At 38.7% G+C, this 23,558-nt stretch overlaps 1 long non-coding RNA gene across 1 annotated transcript; it reads left to right on the top strand.

Annotated features, from left to right (window-relative positions):
- Positions 1–1,366: 1,366 nt before the first annotated feature.
- LOC148000317 (uncharacterized) lies at positions 1,367–21,798 on the top strand. Its single transcript, XR_015641940.1, has 4 exons — positions 1,367–3,561; positions 15,586–15,661; positions 16,088–16,207; positions 20,027–21,798. It is a non-coding gene; the product is annotated as an uncharacterized LOC148000317 (long non-coding RNA).
- The last annotated feature ends 1,760 nt before the right edge of the window (positions 21,799–23,558 follow it).

Consider the following 23,558-nt stretch of genomic DNA (forward strand, 5'->3'; position numbering starts at 1 on the left):
TTGTTGTCTGATTGCTCTGGCTAGAACTTCAAGAACTATATTGAATAAGTAGGGAGAGAGTGGGCAGCCTTGTCTAGTCCCTGATTTTAGTGGGATTGCTTCAAGTTTCTCTCCATTTAGTTTAATGTTAGCAATTGGTTTGCTGTATATGGCTTTTACTATGTTTAGGTATGGGCCTTGAATTCCTATTCTTTCCAGGACTTTTATCATGAAGGGGTGTTGAATTTTGTCAAATGCTTTCTCAGCATCTAATGAAATGATCATGTGGTTCTGTTCTTTCAGTTTGTTTATATAATGGATCACGTTGATGGTTTTCCGTATATTAAACCATCCCTGCATGCCTGGGATGAAGCCTACTTGATCATGGTGGATGATTGTTTTGATGTGCTCTTGAATTCGGTTTGCCAGAATTTTATTGAGTATTTTTGCGTCGATATTCATAAGGGAAATTGGTCTGAAGTTCTCTTTCTTTGTTGTGTCTTTGTGTGGTTTAGGTATAAGAGTAATTGTGGCTTCATAGAAGGAATTCGGTAGGGCTCCATCTGTTTCAATTTTGTGGAATAGTTTGGATAATATTGGTATGAGGTCTTCTATGAAGGTTTGATAGAATTCTGCACTAAACCCGTCTGGACCTGGGCTCTTTTTGGTTGGGAGACCTTTAATGACTGCTTCTATTTCCTTAGGAGTTATGGGGTTGTTTAACTGGTTTATCTGTTCCTGATTTAACTTCGATACCTGGTATCTGTCTAGGAAATTGTCCATTTCCTGAAGATTTTCAAATTTTGTTGAATATAGGTTTTTATAGTAAGATCTGATGATTTTTTGAATTTCCTCCGAATCTGTAGTTATGTCTCCCTTTTCATTTCTGATTTTGTTAATTTGGACACACTCTCTGTGTCCTCTCGTTAGTCTGGCTAAGGGTTTATCTATCTTGTTGATTTTCTCAAAGAACCAACTTTTGGTTCTGTTGATTCTTTCTATGGTCCTTTTTGTTTCTACTTGGTTGATTTCAGCTCTGAGTTTGATTATTTCCTGCCTTCTACTCCTCCTGGGTGTATTTGCTTCTTTTTGTTCTAGAGCTTTTAGGTGTGCTGTCAAGCTGCTGACATATGCTCTTTCCTGTTTATTTCTGCAGGCACTCAGCGCTATGAGTTTTCCTCTTAGCACAGCTTTCATTGTGTCCCATAAGTTTGAGTATGTTGTATCTTCATTTTCATTAAATTCTAAAAAGTTTTTAATTTCTTTCTTTATTTCTTCCTTGACCAGGTTATCATTGAGTAGAGCATTGTTCAATTTCCACGTATATGTGGGCATTCTTCCCTTATTGTTATTGAAGACCAGTTTTAGGCCGTGGTGGTCCGATTAGCTGAGTAATTTCTAAAGACACTTTATAAGAAAAAGAGTACATTTCTTCTTTTTAATTGAAAATAAATTTTTATGCACTATATTTTAATCCTGGTTTTCTCCTCCCTATCTCTTCCCAAATCCTTCCCACCTCTGACCAAATCCAAACTTTCTCTCTTTAGAAAACAAATGGTGCAACAAATAAACAAACATACCCAAATAAAACAAAGCAAACAGATAAACCAAAAATATCACCCCAAACTCTAACATCCATGAAAAACCACAAGAAACACAGACATGCACGCACACACATGTGCATTCATGCATGTATACAAAAGCACACAAAACTCATTCGTTTTGTTAACAGTTTTAAATAAATTTGTACATAAGACAGCAAATCTTATGCAATTATCCTTCAGGACAAAGGTTCCATCATGTAACTCAGAAAATATTTTAAGTGAAGAAGTCCCTCTGAATGGCAGCAGAAGCAGAAACTCATCAAATTATGCACCAACATATTCATCTCTCTCCCTCACATTTTGTTTGACACATTTCTTAGTCTGGAATTTCCATAGAAACATCACTGACTTTAGCAGCACACGGTAAGTGTGCCCTGACACATTTTTATTGTTAAGGGACTGTTTAGTGGAGATTCTATTTATGGTAATAATATTTATTTTTGAGATAGCATAACTAGGCAAAGTAAAAAGTGCAGTTATACGGATTGTAAATCTGTTGTGGTTTCATTTTTATTGTGTAGCTCTACTATTTAATGTTCATTTCAACCAGTGCTCTTGCCATAAAGTTTTGGTGGTCTTTTCATGGATTTCTTATACACAGAAAGCAGATCATATTTGTGTAGAGAGGCCCCATGCTTCATTTGTTTTTCTTGGCTTCCTGCTTTATGCATAATAAGTAAACCACACAGGAGCAAATCTAAAGGAGTGTAGGACAGTATTGCACTGAAATTACAACATAAAAGGGCAAGGTATTAATAACATTATTGTATGCTTTAAAAATGAGAAGTAGCTGAGTTTTCATCATAACTTTGTCATATTTTCTTAAGGCATGATAACAGTCTAAGAATTTCCAAGGCATAGACTTGCTCCACTTCAAACAAACCTTGAATGAATGTGAACTTGTTAAATATGTTGTAGTACATGCAATTCTCATCAGTTATTATTGCAAAATTCAGGTAATGTATCTCTTTGTAAGAGCACAATGAATTCTTGTGTAAACAAAGATGGGTTGTAAACAAAGATGGGTTCTAAAAGATTGTGAAGGCATATTTCTCTTAATATTTTCAAGAAAAAAGGAGGTCTGTGACACTTGCAACTTTCTTGGGTTACTTCGATCATGCTGGACTCATAAGAAGGATTTAAAAATGTCCTTTTGTCCATGTGTAAGACACAGCTCCATAATGTGATTTCTGCTCCATGCCCTGCATGAGACACTATGCTGTTGCTCATGAAAATTTAAGGGTGAATCAAGAACACAGGTCCTAGAGTCCAATAGATATGGCTATTTCAGCTGGGAATGCAAATGTTGTAATAATGTGCAACAGCTAGCTGTCTAAATTGATAGTAAAGGATTCGAAGTTCAGATATAGTATGACATCCCTAGAGCCAGTACTGAGTTGATTATCTCTGGCCCTTAGTGTGTCTCTTTGAATCTTTTTATTGTAAAGTTCTCTTCTACTATATTTTGTCTGAATCTAAGGAGAAATTGTTATCATCCCCTTTATTAAGTGAGTTTTCTCCATAACATCAAACCTCACCATCATATCATCACCAGATTTTATCATCATCTTTATTAAGTGAGTTTTCTCCATAACATCAAACCTTATTGCTTCTGTTACTGTCATGGAGGATTGATCACTGACTCTTAGTATCTGTGCTGTGATCATTGGCTATGACATTCATGTTCATGTGCATATTTCAAATTTGGGTTTACACACTCAATTCTAGGTAGCTATACCCATTCCTTATTTGTTATTATTAATATTTTAAGTTGCATAATAAAATGATCCTTAGGAAGTTTGTGATTTTCATACCTAGCCCTGTGAGTCATACTCATTCTTCGCATGTAGAATTTTAACTGGCAGTACTCTTTTTCCTTTTTGGCTGGCGATTCCTACAAAATATCCAAGCTTCACTACTGAGCTATTCTTCCTTCTCTGATATCAAGTCTTGAAAATGTTCTACAATTTCATCTCAGGTAAAATTGGCTCACTTCATATTTTGGTCAAATATTACTTCAAACTGGTACATCTTACATTGTCATGACAATCAACAATTCTTTGTACTTAATGATATAACCAGACTCAGAACCTCATGGGTCCCCAACAACTGCAGTGATTCACATGCCAGCAAAACATTCATGTCCACAGATACTTTTGTTTGCTTTTGACCGTGGACTGTTTTTAGTGTATTCTCAAGCCTACTGTCTTTCAGTTTTAGCCTCCTAATCATGCTTGGATATGTGATTGTTGATACACAACAAATAATTTTTAAATCAAAATAATTTATTTAATTCTGTGCTTACAACAGAGAGAGCTTGGGAGGGGAGGAAAAGAAAGACCTCCTGTTCCCTTGCAGAGATATAGATCCTGGAGATTGCATCCCTAAAGAGAAGTCTGAGACAAACTGGAGGAAATTGAGACTAGGTTAGTATTTTGTATTTGTAGGGCAGAAGGGCCCAAAGATTTTCTGTCCCACCCCATATCCTCATTTGCTCCATTACAGGTATCTTTTTGTAACTGGTGATCTTAGACACTGTTGTTAGTCTCCTGCATATGTTGTTATGTATTAAAGTTTGATTTCTAGGAGCAAATCACCAAAAACAGCAGTTTGAAAACAAGTAAGAGACTGAGTTTATCTCTGCTGTAGAATTATGGTCATTTGTCTTTTCCCTGACAATGGCCTCTTTAGTGATGGCTCATCTGGGCCACCCAAATGGGCAACAAGCTACTGTGAAGGCCACTGGTTACAAATGAATTTACCAAAAAGATAGGAAAAATGCATAAGTCAAGACACCATTTACACTGCTGGAAGATGTTCTGTGCAAGGTCTGCAAGATTATACAACTCTGTGGAAGGGGAAGTCTTTATTGTTTTTTTTAGGTTAGTACACAATGGAGTTCATTATAGCATTACTATGTGTCTCTCATATTTGTTCTTATTCATTCCCCAACCCCCACTCACCTTCCCCATACACACAGCAGTAGTCTTTTGAGCTGAACATAGCCTGAGCTTACTAAGACTAACAACATGGCAGTATCATTGCCATCACCATCACCATCACTAATAACTTCTTAGCTTACAGATCCCTAAGCAATACCCTGATCTATTTGAATGAAGCAATCTGTGTGAAAATTGAAACTTACAATCTGATAGTGAACCCATTCAAGGGAACTCATAATGACATTACTAGATGAGTTGTGAAGTATTTAATTTAAATAACTATTTATTTACATTCCAATAATTTCCCTTAATAATTCCCCCTTCCACACTTCCTCATCCCATTCCTCCTTCATCTTGCCTCCAAGAGGGTGTTCCCTCCACAAAGACCTCCCCTTTCTCTGTGGTATCATGTCTTTCAAGGATTAAGCACATCTTTACCCACCTAGGTTAGACCAGGCAGACCCCCTCCATATGTGCCCAAGAGCCTCAGACCATCCCTTCTATGCTGTTGGTGGGTGGCTCATGGTTTTGGAGCTCCCAAGAGTCTAAGTCAGTTGAGAATGGTGGTCTTCCTATATTGTCACTCTTGCTTTCAAGTTCTTTAATCCTTCCCTTAATTAAACTGTAGGGCTCCCTGACCTCTGTCTAGTCGTTGGGTGTATGTGTCTGCTTCTGTGTCTGTAAGCTGCTGGTAGGGCCTCTCAGAGGACAGCCATGCCTGGCTCCTGTCTGTAAGTATATCATAGCATAGTAATGTCAGGTCTTGGTTATCCCCTGATAAGGATTCCAATTTGTGTTGGTTCTTGGACTTCCTTTCCTTCAGTCTCTTCTCCATTTTTGTCCCCAAAGTTCTATTAGACAGGAAAAATTCTGGGTCAGGAATTTTGACTGTGGGTTAGTAATGCTATCCACTTGATTTCATGTCTATCTACTGGAGGTGACACTCTTGAAGTTTCCTTTCCCTAGTGGCTAAGGTCACCCCCAATGAATCCTAAGAGTGTCTCACCCACTGGGTCTCTGGTACTTTCTACAGGGTACCCCCACCTCCCATTCAGCAAGGCTATTAATTTCCATTCATTCTTTTGACCCTCTGGGCTTCTCTCCTATCCCTCCCCCAATATCTGATCCTGTTTTCCTCCACGCAGATCCTCTACTCCCTCTGCTTTCCATGATTATTTCTTTCCCTCTTCCAAGTAGGATTGAAGCCTCCTCATTTGGGCATTTCTCCTTGTTACAACTTTAGGTCTGTAGGTTGTACCCTAAGTATTACATACTTTTTGACTAATATCCACTTATCAGTGAGGACATACAATGCATGTCCTTTTGGGTTTGAGTTACCTCATTCAGTATATTTTCTAGTTCCATCCATTTTCCTGCAAAATTCACGATGTTTTCATTTTAATAACTGAATAGCATTCCAATGTGTAAATGAATCACATTATTGTGTCCATTCTTTAGTTGAGGGACATCTGGGTTGTTTCCAGCTTCTGGCTATTACAATTAATGCTGCTGTGAATATGGCGGAGCAGGTGACCTTGTGGTATGACAGGGAGTCTTTTGGGTATATTTCGAAGAGTGGTATAGCTGGGTCTTCAGGTAGAACTATTTCCAATTTTCTGAGGAGTCAACAAATTGATTTTCAGAATGGTTATACCAGTTTTCAATTTGACCAGCAGTGAAGGAGTGCTCCTCTTTTTCCACATCCTTGCCAGCAAGTGCTGCCACTTGAGTTGTTGATCTTAGCCATTCTTATTGGTTTGAGAGGTAGAATCTCATGGTCAATTTGATTTAAGCTCTATTAAAAATCAATAGTGATGGAGACTTTGCCGGAACCTGAAGGGACCGACCAGATAAACAGTTCTCTGCACCCAAATCCCGTGGGGGAGAGAGCTAAACCTTCAGAGAGGCAGACACGCCTGGGAAACCAGAAGAGACTGCACTCTGCACATATTACTGATTCCAGAGGAAAACACCAAACGCCATCTGGAACCCTGGTGCACAGAAGCTCCCGGAAAGGGCAGCGCAGATCTTCCTGGTTGTTACCCCCACGGAGCTCATAAGCAAAAGCCCATGAGCAAACTTGAGCCTCGGGACCACAGGTAAGACCAACTTTTCTGCTGCAAGTGACCTGCCTGGTGAACTCAAGACACAGGCCCACAGAAACAGCTGAAGACCTGTAGAGAGGAAAAACTACATGCCCGAAAGCAGAACACTCTGTCCCCATAACTGGCTGAAAGAAAACAGGAAAACAGGTCTACAGCACTCCTGACACACAGGCTTATAGGACAGTCTAGCCACTGTCAGAAATAGCAGAACAAAGTAACACTAGAGATAATCTGATGGCGAGAGGCAAGCACAGGAACCCAAGCAACAGAAACCAAGACTACATGGCATCATCGGAGCCCAATTCTCCCACCAAAGCAAACACGGAATATCCAAACACACCAGAAAAGCAAGATCTAGTTTCAAAATCATATTTGATCAGGATGCTGGAGGACTTCAAGAAAGACATGAAGAACTCCCTTAGAGAAACACAGGAAAACATAAATAAACAAGTAGAAGCCCATAGACAGGAGTCACAAAAATCCCTAAAAGAATTCCAGGAAACACAAACAGTTGAAGGAATTAAAAATGGAAATAGAAGCAATCAAGAAAGAACACATGGAAACAACCCTGGATATAGAAAACCAAAAGAAGAGACAAGGAGCTGTAGATACGAGCTTCACCAACAGAATACAAGAGATGGAAGAGAGAATCTCAGGAGCAGAAGATTCCATAGAAATCATCGACTCAACTGTCAAAGATAATGTAAAGCAGAAAAAGCTACTGGTCCAAAACATACCGGAAATCCAGGACTCAATGAGAAGATCAAGCCTAAGGATAATAGGTGTAGAAGAGAGTGAAGACTCCCAGCTCAAAGGACCAGTAAATATCTTCAACAAAATCATAGAAGAAAACTTCCCTAACCTAAAGAAAGAGATACCCATAAGCATACAAGAAGCCTACAGAACTCCAAATAGATTGGACCAGAAAAGAAACTCCTCCCGTCACATAATAGTCAAAACACCAAGCGCACAAAATAAAGAAAGAATATTAAAAGCAGTAAGGGAAAAAGGTCAAGTAACATATAAAGGCAGACATATCAGAATCACACCAGATTTTTCGCCAGAGACTATGAAAGCCAGAAGATCCTGGACAGATGTCATACAGACCCTAAGAGAACACAAATGCCAGCCCAGGTTACTGTATCCTGCAAAACTCTCAATTAACATAGATGGAGAAACCAAGATATTCCTTGACAAAACCAAATTTACACAATATCTTTCTACAAATCCAGCACTACAAAGGATATTAAATGGTAAAGCCCAACATAAGGAGGCAAGCTATACCCTAGAAGAAGCAAGAAACTAATCGTCTTGGCAACAAAACAAAGAGAAGAAAAGCACATAAACATAACCTCATATCCAAATATGAATATAACAAGAAGCAATAATCACTATTCCTTAATATCTCTCAACATCAATGGCCTCAACTCCCCAATAAAAAGACATAGATTAACAAACTGGATACACAACAAGGACCCTGCATTCTGCTGCCTACAGGAAACACACCTCAGAGACAAAGACAGACACTACCTCAGAGTGAAAGGCTGGAAAACAACTTTCCAAGCAAATGGTCAGAAGAAGCAAGCTGGAGTAGCCATTCTAATATCAAATGAAATCAATTGTCAACTAAAAGTCATCAAAAAAGATAAGGAAGGACACTTCATATTCATCAAAGAGAAAATCCACCAAGATGAACTCTCAATCCTAAATATCTATGTGCCAAATACAAGGGCACCTACATATGTAAAAGAAATCTTACTGAAGCTCAAAACACACATTGCACCTCACACAATAATAGTAGGAGATTTCAACACCCCACTCTCAACAATGGACAGATCATGGAAACAGAAATTAAACAGAGACGTAGACAGACTAAGAGAAGTCATGAGCCAAATGGACTTAACAGATATTTATAGAACATTCTATCCTAAAGCAAAAGGATATACCTTCTTCTCAGCTCCTCATGGTACATTCTCTAAAATTGACCATATAATTGGTCAAAAAACGGGCCTCAACAGGTACAGAGAGATAGAAATAATCCCATGCGTGCTATCAGACCACCACGGCCTAAAGCTGGTCTTCAATAACAACAAGGGAAGAATGCCCACATATACGTGGAAATTGAACAATGCTCTACTCAATCATAACCTGGTCAAGGAAGAAATAAAGAAAGAAATTAAAAACTTTTTAGAATTTAATGAAAATGGAGGTACAACATATCCAAACTTATGGGACACAATGAAAGCTGTGCAAAGAGGAAAACTCATAGCTCTGAGTGCCTGCAGAAAGAAACAGGAAAGAGCATATGTCAGCAGCTTGACAGCACACCTAAAAGCTCTAAAACAAAAAGAAGCAAATACACCCAGGAGGAGTAGAAGGCAGGAAATAATCAAACTCAGAGCTGAAATCAAACAAGTAGAAATAAAAAGGACCATAGAAAGAATCGACAGAACCAAAAGTTGGTTCTTTGAGAAAATCAACAAGATAGATAAACCCTTAGCCAGACTAACGAGAGGACACAGAGAGTGTCTCAAAATTAACAAAATCAGAAATGAAAAGGGAGACATAACTACAGATTCAGAAGAAATTCAAAAGAATCATCAGATCTTACTATAAAAGCCTATATTCAACAAAACTTGAAAATCTGCAGGAAATGGACAATTTCCTAGACAGATACCAGGTATCGAAGTTAAATTAGGAACAGATAAACCAGTTAAACAACCCCATAACTCCTAAGGAAATAGAAGCAGTCATTAAAGGTCTCCCAACCAAAAAGAGCCCAGGTCCAGACGGGTTTAGTGCAGAATTCTATCAGACCTTCATAGAAGACCTCATACCAATATTATCCAAACTATTCTACAAAATTGAAACAGATGGAGCCCTATCGAATTCCTTCTCTGAAGCCATAATTACTCTTATACCAAAAGCACACAAAGACACAACAAAGAAGGAGAACTTCAGACCAATTTCCCTTATGAATATCGATGCAAAAATACTCAATAAAATTCTGGCAAACCGAATCCAAGAGCACATCAAAACAATCATCCACCATGATCAAGTAGGCTTCATCCCAGGCATGCAGGGATGGTATAATATACAGAAAACCATCAACGTGATCCATTATATAAACAAACTGAAAGAACAAAACCACATGATCATTTCATTAGATGCTGAGAAAGCATTTGACAAAATTCAACACCCCTTCATGACAAAAGTCCTGGAAAGAATAGGAATTCAAGGCCCATACCTAAACATAGTAAAGGCTATATACAGCAAACCAGTCGCTAACATTAAAGTAAATGGAGAGAAACTTGAAGCAATCCCACTAAAATCAGGGACTAGACAAGGCTGCCCACTCTCTCCCTACTTATTCAATATAGTTCTTGAAGTTCTAGCCAGAGCAATCAGACAACAAAAGGAGGTCAAGGGGATACAGATCGGAAAAGAAGAAGTCAAAATATCAGTATTTGCAGATGATATGATAGTATATTTAAGTGATCCCAAAAGTTCCACCAGAGAACTACTAAAGCTGATAAACAACTTCAGCAAAGTGGCTGGGTATAAAATTAACTCAAATAAATCAGTAGCCTTCCTCTACACAAAAGAGAAACAAGCCGAGAAAGAAATTAGGGAAACGACACCCTTCATAATAGACCCAAATAATATAAAGTACCTTGGTGTGACTTTAACCAAGCAAGTAAAAGATCTGTACAATAAGAACTTCAAGACTCTGAAGAAAGAAATTGAAGAAGACCTCAGAAGATGGAAAGATCTCCCATGCTCATGGATTGGCAGGATTAATATAGTAAAAATGGCCATTTTACCAAAAGCAATCTACAGATTCAATGCAATCCCCATCAAAATACCAATCCAATTCTTCAAAGAGTTAGACAGAACAATTTGCAAATTCATCTGGAATAACAAAAACCCAGGATAGCTAAAACTATCCTCAACAATAAAAGGACTTCAGGGGGAATCACTATCCCTGAACTCAAGCAGTATTACAGAGCAATAGTGATAAAAACTGCATGGTATTGGTACAGAGACAGACAGATAGACAAATGGAACACAATTGAAGACCCAGAAATGAACCCACACACCTATGGGCACTTGATTTTTGACAAAGGAGCCACACCATCAAATGGGAAAAAAGATAGCATTTTCAGCAAATGGTGCTGGTTCAACTGGAGGTCAACATGTAGAAAAATGCAGATCGATCCATGCTTATCACCCTGTACAAAGCTTAAGTCCAAGTGGATCAAGGACTTCCACATCAAACCAGATACACTCAAACTAATAGAAGAAAAACTAGGGAAGCATCTGGAACACATGGGCACTGGAAAAAATTTCCTGAACAAAACACCAATGGCTTATGCTCTAAGATCAAGAATCGACAAATGGGATCTCATAAAACTGCAAAGCTTCTGTAAGGCAAAGAACACTGTGGTTAGGACAAAACGGCAACCAACAGATTGGGAAAAGATCTTTACCAATCCTACAACAGATAGAGGCCTTATATCCAAAATATACAAAGAACTCAAGAAGTTAGACCGCAGGGAGACAAATAACCCTATTAAAAATGGGGTTCAGAGCTAAACAAAAATTCACAGCTGAGGAATGCCGAATGGCTGAGAAACACCTAAAGAAATGTTCAACATCTTTAGTCATAAAGGAAATGCAAATCAGAACAACCCTGAGATTTCACCTCACACCAGTGAGAATGGCTAAGATCAAAAACTCAGGTGACAGCAGATGCTGGTGAGGATGCGGAGAAAGAGGAACAGTCCTCCATTGTTGGTGGGATTGCAGATTGGTACAACCATTCTGGAAATCAGTCTGGAGGTTCCTCAGAAAATTGGATATTGAACTGCCTGAGGATCCAGTTATACCTCTCTTGGGCCTATACCCAAAAGATGCCCCAACATATAAAAAAGACACGTGCTCCACTATGTTCATAGCAGCCTTATTTATAATAGCCAGAAGCTGGAAAGAACCCAGATGCCCTTCAACAGAGGAATGGATACAGAAAAATGTGGTACATCTACACAATGGAATATTACTCAGCTATCAAAAACAATGACTTTATGAAATTCGTAGGCAAATGGTTGGAACTGGAAAATATCATCCTGAGTGAGGTAACCCAATCACAGAAAAACACACATGGTATGCACTCATTGATAAGTGGCTCTTAGCCCAAATGCTTGAATTACCCTAGATGGCTAGAACAAATGAAACTCAAGACGGATGATCAAAATGTGAACGCTTCACTCCTTCTTTAAAAGGGGAACAAGAATACCCTTGGCAGGGAATAGAGAGGCAAAGATTAAAACAGACAGAGAAGGAACACCCATTCAGAGCCTGCCCCACATGTGGCCCATACACATACAGCCATCCAATTAGACAAGATGGATGAAGCAAAGAAGTGCAGGCCGACAGGAGCTGGATGTAGATCGCTCCTGAGAGACACAGCCAGAATACAGCAAATACAGAGGCGAATGCCAGCAGCAAACCACTGAACTGAGAATAGGACCCCCGTTGAAGGAATCAGAGAAAGAACTGGAAGAGCTTGAAGGGGCTCGAGACCCCTTATGTACAACAATGCCAAGCAACCAGAGCTTCCAGGGACTAAGCTACTACCTAAAAACTATACGTGGACTTCCCCTGGACTCTGACCTCATAGGTAGCAATGAATATCCTAGTAAGAGCACCAGTGGAAGGGGAAGCCCTGGGTCCTGCTAAGACTGAACCCCCAGTGAACGTGATTGTTGGGGGGAGGGCGGCAATGGGGGGAGGATGGGGATGGGAACACCCATAGAGAAGGGGAGGGGGAGGGATTAGGGGGATATTTGCCCGGAAACCAGGAAAGGGAATAACACTCGAAATGTATATAAGAAATACTCAAGTTAATAAATAAAAACAATAGTGATAATAACCACATGATATTGGTAGAGAGACAGACAAGTCAAACAATGGAACAGAACGGAACACCCATAACCCATAAACCCATAAACTTATGGACACTTGATCTTTGATAAAAAGCAAAAAACATACAGTGAAAAAAAGCATCTTCAATAAATGCTACTGGTCTAACTGGTCGTCTGTATGTTGGAGAATGAAAATAGACCCATATTAATCCTCTTGCATAAAACTCAACTCTATGTGGATCAAGGACCACAACATAAAACCAGATACAATGAATCTAATGAAAGAGAAAGTGGGAAAGAGCCTTGAACTCAATGGCACAGGTGGAAATTTCTTGAAAAGAATATCAATGTCTCAGGATCTAAGATCAACATTTGATAAATGGGACCTCAGGAAATTGAAAAGCTTTTGCAAGGCAAGAGTCACCATGAGTAATCAACCCATAGATTGGGAAAAATTCTTCACTATTCAACCAACAGAGGGGCAATATCCAAAATATATAAAGAACTGAAAATTTTAATCTCCAAAATCCCAAATTACCTAATTAACAAAATGGTGTACCGAGCTAAACAGAGAATTCCTAACAGAGGAATCTTGAGTGGCTGAGAAACACTTAAAAATATTAACATTCCTTAGTATTGAGGAGTTGCAAATTCAATGTTAAATGAAACATGAAGAATGACATTCCTTGTATCATCACAAGATACTCTGGATACTTCCAAGGGAAGAGAAGTTAAATTAATTAGACAGATTAAAGAAGTCTCAATGATTGCATGGCATTCTTACTACTGTTTAATCTTACAATTGCCATAAGCATGTATGCATTAAATAAATCTTGATCATATTATAACCATTTGATTGGAAAGAGAGTCCTTCAGGCTCCTTATGGTTCTATGTTATATGAAAGAAGGGACAAAAAATAGTACATAAGTTTAGTATATAATTCATAGTTTTGGGTCTTCCAAAACTAATTCCCATGACTTGCTCTGTGTTGGAGAGATTCTCTCCTGTCCTTTGTCTTAATTTCACAATTAATGTTTACATTCTAGAAGTCCAAATTTTTAAAACTCTCCTGCAAGATAAGTGCTTTTGTGCTCTTCCTCTCTTGAAATACACCTTCCTTACCATGGCATATGAGAAATTAGTGAAATACTTATTTTTATACTGCCATGTCTAAATATCCACTCTTTCTCTACATCATGCCTCTCAAGAAAAATGTCCAAGGAGCATTTCTGTCAAAACTGTTGCAGATTTTTGGTAAAAAATTTTCCATTTAGGCAAACACAGAAGATGTGGCACTCGCATTGTCTTAATTTATCATGTTTTTGCTTTTATGAAGGTTTAAAAATAACTCTTATTTTCCCAACTAATTTCATAAAATGAATCTATTTTATAAAGAGTCAAGTTACATAAAAATGTCTATCCCCATTCTTGTTCTTACTGAAAAGTTTGATTTTACTTGCATTTGACCTCTTCCTAATCCAGAATAAAGTAACCTATGTTGTACAATAACAAAACAAGAGGAATTCTTTGGTTTCTGGTTCATTTCTCAGATTTGTTCAAGGCTGCAAGGATGTACTTTTAAGACTCACTGAGTTCATGGCAGGCAGGGGAGATTGTTAAGCAACCAGTCCTGAAGCAAAATATATTTTTTAAGAGGATAATTAGAATCAGCATAAAGGAAAGCAAAATATAAAATATCTTTTTTTGTGTTTTTGGTCTCTTTATAATTTTATTTTTGTTTTATTTTGAATTTACATAGAAATGTTGTACATTTTTATGGTGTAGCATGTGGCATTATATCTGTAAACATGATATGATGTTGAAAATAATTTTTAAAACTCTTAAAATTCTTAGTATTTCTTTGTGGTAGAAACATCTAATATTTACCTCTTACCTCTTATAAAATATGAAGTGCCTATCTATAGTCACTCTACTGTATAATAGGAAGAAGAGAAATTAATTCCTTTTTTCCTACTATACCTTAGTGTCTGCTAATCAGGTGTTATGTTTGCTATGTTATTACAAGAAAATGCAAAACTTTTGGTAGGATGTTCACCTTTCTTCTTTTCTTTAAGAATTAGCTTTGCATATACTCATTTTTATCATTCTTACCAGTGCTTTATGCCATGAAAGTTATAAAATGGAAAATTCTTTGAGCATTTGAAAGCTCATTATGCTTGGAAGCATCCTTTAAAGTACGAATTGAATTTTATTTGAGTGAAGATTTATTAACATCTGTTTTGCTTTGTTTTTTAATTTGTGATTATCTTCAAACATCTCAATATGATTCCATTTTGTTATGTGTTTTAGGAATGCATATCATCATAAGAGAGATGAAACATTTCCAAGGAAAGATACAAAGTTATATACAACACTGCATCAGACATTTACATACCTACATGTATTGAAATATATGAAAGGGATTGTGGATGCAAGTCTTGTTTGGTTTTGCTAAGACATGTGGAAAGAGTTTCCAGGGCATGATATATTCAATATACTTATATTGTTTCTTGGAGATGGCCAAAGGGAGGCCATTAAGTTGATAGAAAAAATTAAGTTTTCGAGAAAGATCGGCAACTGGCAATTTTCAAAACACCATTGAGGAAATGAATATACACACCAACATTATCAAAAATATAGACAACTACTTTGGACTACCTGTGTTTCTTAAAGACAAATACAATTCTTTTCAATCAAAGCTGGAGGAGACTGTGTTCCTGCAGTGTGAAAAAGTATCTCTTAAGCCCGTCTTTGCAGAAAACATATGTATCCTGAAAAAAAGTAAATTAGCTCAGGGTATCAGGGGTATAGTTGGGAGCCCTTTCCCAGGTTATGTGAACAATTGGAAATATGAGTATACAGCTGGACTCAGTAGGTAGTACTGAGTACATAATATCTGTGGGGGGATGTTAGGGCCAGATAATGCAGTGGTCATTGGGGCCATGAGTCTTTCTCAACCATGCTTGAGCATAGACTCCAGAGTTACCTGGGTACTCCCTAATCCTTTTCCCATGTCTTGTACCCTCAAAGTGAGGCAAGAGGATCACCAGAAGTTGGAATTTCATGCCAGTCCCAGCAACACAACAAGATCCTGTCTTAAATTCAAGTGAGTAAATAGTAGTACTGTCTCAGCAGTGTGGAGGTTGAGGAAGGTTAATTGCTGCATGATAGATACTGCTGGACAAAATACTATGAGATTTGTTCATAGAGTGAGACCATTTCTCAGATAACCAATCAACATAGATACTGTATTTGCATACATACATGTGCATATTTGTCCATATATGTATATCTACAGGCCTCAGACATAGCACAGCCATACAGACTTTTCTCAGCCTGAGTATGGATCGGGGTTCTATTCCCTTTGCCATAAAATAAATGTATAAAATAAGTAAAGGAATGACTTAATAAAAGAATAAATAAATATGCATAACAAATAAATAAATGTGATTTTGAGCCACATCAATCGTAAGAATCTATAGGCTACATAAGACTGCCTGTTCCTCATGCTAATAGCTCTCTCCTGGACCAGGGACTCTGGGCCGACGTAGCAAACAGAGGCATCAACATGAAGAGTAAGGTGGTGGAAGCTCCACCTAAAGGCATCTTCCTACACAACAGCAAGAACCCTAAAGTCAACTCAGATTTTGAGGTATCTATGACCCCTCCCATTTCACCACCTGATATATCGTTCCATAACAGATCAAGTATTTATTAAAGACCCAGACCTGCAGCTCTGAGGAATTTTGCTTCATGTCAAACTCACAAGGTAAACACGTAGAGAGGGCATGTTGTGAGAGAGATGTTCTGTGCCTGGTTCCCTTGGTGTGGCTCAGGGTAGGAGATGCAAAGGAAGATTAGGAAACAATATCAGAGAGGAAAAACCCCGATACATTTAGACACATATTACACTGCATCAGACATTTACATACCTACATGTATTGAAATATATGAAAGGGATTATGGATGCAAGTCTTGTTTGGTTTTGCTAAGACATGTGAAAAGAGTTTCTAGGAAAATGCTATACTTCTTAACCCAGCATCACGGGCAGTAGACAACCATTAAGATGATTGCTTTCAATAACCATTACTTTTAGGACACAGGGGGCATTGTGTCCAGTGTGTCATTAGTCTTTGCTGTCTTTCTGGGATAGAGTGTCATCACACAAGAAGGCAAGGGGATAATCATACAGACTTTGCACATACTGGCACTGCTTTGTGACACAGATATGTTCTTTTCTCCTCTCTGTTCCTTCCTTACAACATGTTTGAGGCTTGTACTGAACCCACTAAGATTTGAGTTTATGAGGTTTGGTTGGAGCAGGCGACACAAATTTGGTCCCATGTGCCAACTGTGAGTGATAGATTTTTGACCCACAAGTTATAGAACCCGGTTTTGGGGGCAAGGGTAAAGGTTCCAGCCACAGTTTGTGCCTTTTTACCCCCAAAGGCTTTGAGCAAGTAGGGTTGAGGACTCCATGTATGGCATCAGATCTGGATAACAGACCTGGAAACAGGAAAGATACCATGGAATCTGGCATACAATACATGCTAGCTGGCCTTGTTTCAACTCCCTAGTTCTATGTAAGTGACCACACTGTTCCACACTTGGAGTCCCATGCAATATGGCTAGGATATTAAGTGTATGGCTGAGGGAGTATCCTAGAACTCTGGACATAGTGTAGTGGGTGGAAACCTATGTCTCTCTGTGTGTGGAAAGGCTTCCAGGAGGAATAAGCAGTGTGGTTGGTTTTTTTGAAGAACTTCTGGGATTTCCTGATGTCCTGGGCAGTGTTGGGAAGAGAGCTTCAGCCCTCCATAAAATATGATCACATACAAAGCCACACTCGAGTGTAGAGGAGCAGGTGGAGAAGACCTGATAATCTAAAAGTATAAGTCTTTCCTGGTGGAATGGAGGCCAGCACCTGTCCTATGATTTTGCTGGTTCAGTAAAGCAGCGAATGTAGGTTCTTCTACGACATCTTGACTTTAATAGCATTCAGCAGTTAGCAAGGTTTCCAGTACCGGTCATGTTTCGCCTCTTGTTGAGTAGGCTTTAACTCCATTTACAGAGCTGCTGTTTGCCACTATTGCACCCTTTGAGTTATTATACCTTCCCAGCAGTTGATCTGGTTCCTAGCTTTCATAGCTGTGTAGGACTTCTGTCTCCTCTTTCCTTTTTGAGTTTCCATGGTTCCTTCTGGTATCAAGAAAGCTAGTCTTGAGAGGGAATCTTTTAGGTCAGTTCCAGCTAGGGGCCTCTCAGTTGTGTTCCTAAAGTACATATTGTCTTCTATGGGGATTTACATTTCATCTCAAGGTGGCAACCAATGATAATAATAATAGGCTGTATATTTTTGAATCTCTTAGACAGCTCTGACCAACACTTCAATAGTGGGATTCTCATATCTAGTTTTGAGGTTTGTGTTAGGTGGTCTTTGGCTCTTGGAAGGAGAGTGAACTTTATCACACGTGGAGCAGGTGTTTGTTGAGTGGCAGTAGGTGAGGATGTGAAAAATTACAGAGACTGGTAGCATGGTCTGAATACCAAATACGTTGCTTTCTATGCTGAGCAGCTACGAACACAGGACATTCCTCTCATTCAGGTTCTCGAACACAAACATGGATGAATATAGGCTTGTGGCATAATGTCCTTCCTTTGGATTTGGTTTCTAAAGATGGGGGAGTCACACTATGTAGCTCAGGATGGCCTTAAGCTCATTTTTGGTAATATCATGGATAAGAGTATGCATGTATATGTCTCTCTCTCTCTCTCTCTCTCTCTCTCTCTCTGTGTGTGTGTGTGTGTGTGTGTGTGTGTGTGTGTGTGTGTGTGTGTGTGCATGCGTGCTAGAGGGGTTCAGTACATCTTCAAGGACACTTCGGTATATACACAGGTGTGAATTAGCATACCCAAGTAAGAGATCTGGTGTCCACGTACCTTTATATCTGCCTGAATGTTTAAGACAACACTGATGAATGTCCAAAGCTTCTTTGGAGTGAGAGAGTCACAGTTGAGAACAACTTCCATAAGATAGTGCTGTATGCAAGTTTGTAGGGCATTTTCATAACTAGTGGTTTGTGAGGGAGGCCCAGCCCATTGTGTGTGGTGCCTATCAGGGGCTGTTGTTCTGGGTTCTATAAGGAAGCAGGCTGAGCTAGCTAGAATATACAGGCCAGTAAGTAGCACCTCTCATGCCTCTGCTGCAGCTCTAGACTTCATATTCTAGCCCTGCTTAACTTCCTATCCTGATTTCCTTTCAAGATAAGGTGTGAAATAGAGGCAAATGTTGAATAAACCCTTTCTTCCCCAAGCTGTTTTGACCATGGTATTTCTTAGCAACCATAGAAACCCTGAAAAGTGCTCAAATATGTCTAAGAACTGTGGGTAATTATGCACATTTTGAAGTACATAGGGCTTCATACTGAAGTCACGATTCTTTGTGTGTCAAAGGATTGTTGCATGAACAATGATTGTAAGCATGTGTACCACTTCTCTGTAGGCACCTGTCTGTGGGTTTCAGTGTGCATGATAAGTAAGTGTGTCTTTTCACTCATCCCTTAAAGATCAACTGGAGCTTGATTCAGTTTGTAGGAAGGGAAGTTGCCAAACCCCGTATAATTGAGCTACAAAGAGTTATCAAACAGTTCCCTTAGTTTTCTGTCTTTGAAATCTTGAGAGTGCAGGCAAAAATGGCTTCTCTGCCAGTAGCCAAGAACAGTTTCCTGTGTCTGACATAAGCTGGCCACCCTGCATTTGTCTTAGTCCTGTGGTCCACGGGCACTTTGCTGCGGCAGTTGATGGACTTGCTCAGTGCAATTTCACAGCTTTATCTTGGGATTCCATCTGAGGGTGGCCTTAGGGGCAGATGAAGGCGATGGCCAGGAAGTCCCTCTGTTAGTGCCATGAAGAGGATCCTGGCCTTCTGGCATCAAAGCCAGTTGTGCTCATCATCCTCTTACAAACTGAGCCAGCCATTTCTGGTTCTGACTGTCAATGTGACAGTGATGGTACCCTCACCTGGACACCTTAAACCTTAAAATGGCTTTGCTACAATGCAGCATAGGCTTGTCCTTGGCAACAATGACAGGACAGATAGAAGCAGGAAGAACACATGGCCAGAGCTGGTAAGAAAGTCAGGGGCAGGCTGCAGAGGTGAAGTTGTTATCTGGACAAGGGACCAGGGAGAAGAGAGCTGGCAGTGGGAAAACATCCTTGGCATCCTTACCTGGAGGCCAGATTGTTCTCTCCATGCCCAGAAAACCATGGAATCCACTATCTGACTCCAGGTCTAGCCTCCTGATAGTTAGGATAGCAGGCCCACTATGCTTATTTGGCTGTGTCTGAACAGTGTTTAGTGTGTTCCAGCAGGTGGGCATTACATTGCTAGACATTATTTTTTCTTCTAACCACTATTCCTGTACTCACTGAACTGTTATGTCTTCCTGACCCTTGTCCCTGGCCCTTTCAGCCTCCAGTCTACTGCAGTGTGTTGGAACCACCTGATTAGGCAGACAGAACTATGATCACAGAGGAACCCTATGTCCTTCAACTGAGGAATGGATATAGAAATTGTTGTACATTTACACAATGGAGTACTACTCAGCTATTAGAAACAGTACTTCATGAAATTCTCAGACAAATGGATGTAATTTGAAAATATCATCCTGAGTGAGGTAACTCAATCACAAAAGAACATACATGGATTGTATGTACTCACTGATAAGCGGATATTAACCTAAAAGCTTGGAATACCCAAGATACAATTCATAAATCCCATGAAGTTCAAGAAGAAGGAAGACCAAAATGTGGATGTTTCAGACCTCTTTAGAAGGAGGAACAAAAATAATCAGAGGAGGAAATATGGAGACAATGTATGGAGCAGAGACTGAAGAAATGGCCATTCAGAGACTGCCCCACCTGTGTGTGGTATCCACCACTTATACAGACACCAAACCCAGACACTATTGCAGATGCCAAGAAGTGCATGCTGACAGGAGCCTGATATAGCTAGCTGTCTCCTGAGAAGCTCTGCCAGAGCTTGACAAATACAGAGGTGGATGCTGGCAGCCAACCATTGAACTGAGAACAGTGTCCTCAGTGGAGGAGTTAGAGGAAGAACTGAAGGGGTTCGCAATTCTATAAGAACCACAGTGTCCACCAACCAGATGGCCCAGAGCACCAAAAGAGATCACAAGAGATCACAGGGATGAACTTATGGCTCCATCTGCATATGTAGGACAGGATGGCATGGTAGGGCATTAATGGCTGGAGAAGCCCTTGGTCCTGTCAATGATTGATGCCCCAGTGTAGGGGAGTATCAGGGTGGGAACGTGGTGAGTGGATGAGGGAGCCCTCTCACAGAAGCAAGGGCAGAGTGGGATAGTGGGTTTCTTGAGGGGAAATCTGGAAAGGAGATAACACTTAAAATGTAAATAAAAAATCATCCAATCAAAGTTAAAAAAAACAACAACAAAAAAGACAACAGACTCAGGATTGAAGGGGAAAATCATGGATTTATTATGCATATGAAGTAGCCAATTATAAGCTTATAAACATTATAAAATCATATTTTCAAGTGTTTAAATCCACTTTATTTTCTATCAGAAATGTGCAAAAATTTTAGTTTTGTTATTATATATCATTGTTCCAAAGTACAATTTTCATTTCTTATCTCAATCTTTCAAGTTTATGTTGTAAATTACAATAAATTTCAACATAAAAATTTACATCCTACATATTTAGTACCTATCTAAACATCAAAATTTGTTGGGACATAGAGTAAAGTAGTTTGTTTCACTCATAAAATCATATTTATTTATTTATTTATTTATTTATTTATTTATTTATTTGTGAACACAATTTAGAAGATGCCTACATAATACCAGATAAACTCCTTATCTCAAAATTTGTAGCTTGATCATGTCTGTAAATATATTTCCCAAACTAGGTTACACATAAAACTTTAATATTTAGAACAGGGTCTTTCTTGTGAAACAATTTTAAGTTCATATCAAAGCCTATGCTTTGGCAGGATTACAGTATTTTCTATTTTCTGTTATAACAGTCATACCTGACATATACAGTCATGTTCTTTAATATATAAATATCCTCTTGAATGTTAGTAATCCCATATAATGTTTATCCTGTTGCTGTACCCATATCGCCATAAGTTATTTTGTATTATTTCAATGTGTGGCTTTAATTAGTTAATAAAGGAATCATTTTTTTAATGTTAAAAAAGAAGTAAGTATGTTATTGACATGACTACTTTACATGGCTCTACTGAGACCTAGAGGGAAAAGGAATCTTGCCCAGAGCTGTGCCACATGGAGCAGTATAGACAGCGCTTGAAGCTCTGAGCCTAGATGGTGGTCATGCTGTAAGCCCTGTATATGCTGTTCCTTCAGCCCCCTTTTCCCTCAGGATGTCTGATGGATATAGGACCACACACTAGTTCCCAGGCACTTTCACAGTGAGAGATGAGATTGTCATGAGTAGTTCTGAGTTAGTGAGTACAGTCTCTTGACTCACACATTACTCTCTTCCTCTCCCACTTGCTAATTTTACTTTGCTTTGAAGAATTTTTTTCAGTTGGTAGAAGTTAAGTTTATTAGTTAACAGATTAATGAACAAGTGATCAAGGTCAACAATATTTTTTAGTTTAAATTTGATTCTTTGTTATTTTAGAAGCTATGTATGTTTTTCTACAAAGAATGCATTTCAAGAAGTTATCTAAATAGAAAATTATAAGCTAAGTATGGTAACTCATAACTGTAATTCCAGCACTGTAGAAGTTGAGGCAGGAGAGTTGCTGTGAGTTCAAAGACAGCTTAAGCTACAGCGGGAGACTACCTTAAAGAAGTGAACAAACAAAAACAAAAACCATAACAATACTGGAAAATAACTTATTAGCACCCAAAACACACAAATGTAGAGTGTGAGAGAGATATGCTTAGTATTCATTGTTTATTTTACATTCATTTTGCCATATTTTTCTTTCACACTTAATAAAAGTAAATCATAATAACACAATGTGGCAGTAGTGTTTTAATCGTGGCCATTTATTAGTCCAAAGACGCGGCAGTCATTGTCTCATTTCTTTCCTTTAATATATATGTGTATGTATGTGTATGTGTATAATGTATTCCTCTTTGGGCTGAGGAGAAGGCTCAGCAGGAAAAGGCTCTTGTCACCAAGCCTAACAGTCTGAGTTTGATTCCTGGTACTCAATTGTGAAAATGGACTCCTACAAGTTTTGGACCTTAGTGCAGATATAGACACAGAAATATACATAGATACAAAAAATGTAATTTTAAAAATGAAAAACATTACTATTAAGTTAGTTGGCTTTATTTACTAAATGTGAATTAGATACTAAAGTTTTAAAATAAATATATTTAAAAAGATTAATTTCTTAAAGTTTGTTAGCCATGTAAGTCTCCATTTTCTAAATTTAGAATTTGCCTTGATAGGCCATCCTCATCGTCTTAATATGGAGTTTAAGGTGATCCTGAAACAGGGGTGGTCTTGCACTCAGCAGTGTCTCCAGGTGATGAAGTCCTGCCAACCTTTGTGTTTCTCTCTAACAAAGCCTTTCTCTTACCTGTCCTTGGGGAATTACACCTCTTCAATGGTATATACTCCTCCATGAAACATTTACAAGTTTTAAATGACACACGTAAGTTAAACTGAGAGAAATACTGATCTCTCCTCCTTGACTTGTGTTTAATAAGTACTGCTTTCCCAAGGTTCTAACATTCACATTCAGGACATTTTTACCATTTTTTATGGAGACTTTCCTTACAGTTGCTATGTGATGTGGAGGTGTGGTTTCTACCCTCATCCCATACACGTAATCAGCATTCTTGGGAAATACAGTGACATAACTAGGAAATCTATTTATGTAAATCTTATCTATGACTTTTAATATGTGTAGGAGTGTTTTGCCTGCTTATGAGTCTGTGTACCACAGATATAACTGCTGCCCACAGAATTCAGAA

Source organism: Rattus norvegicus, chromosome 17 (genome assembly GCF_021556685.1).
Source record: "Rattus norvegicus strain SHRSP/BbbUtx chromosome 17, alternate assembly SHRSP_T2T, whole genome shotgun sequence".
In the NCBI taxonomy this organism is placed as follows: Eukaryota; Metazoa; Chordata; class Mammalia; order Rodentia; family Muridae; genus Rattus; species Rattus norvegicus.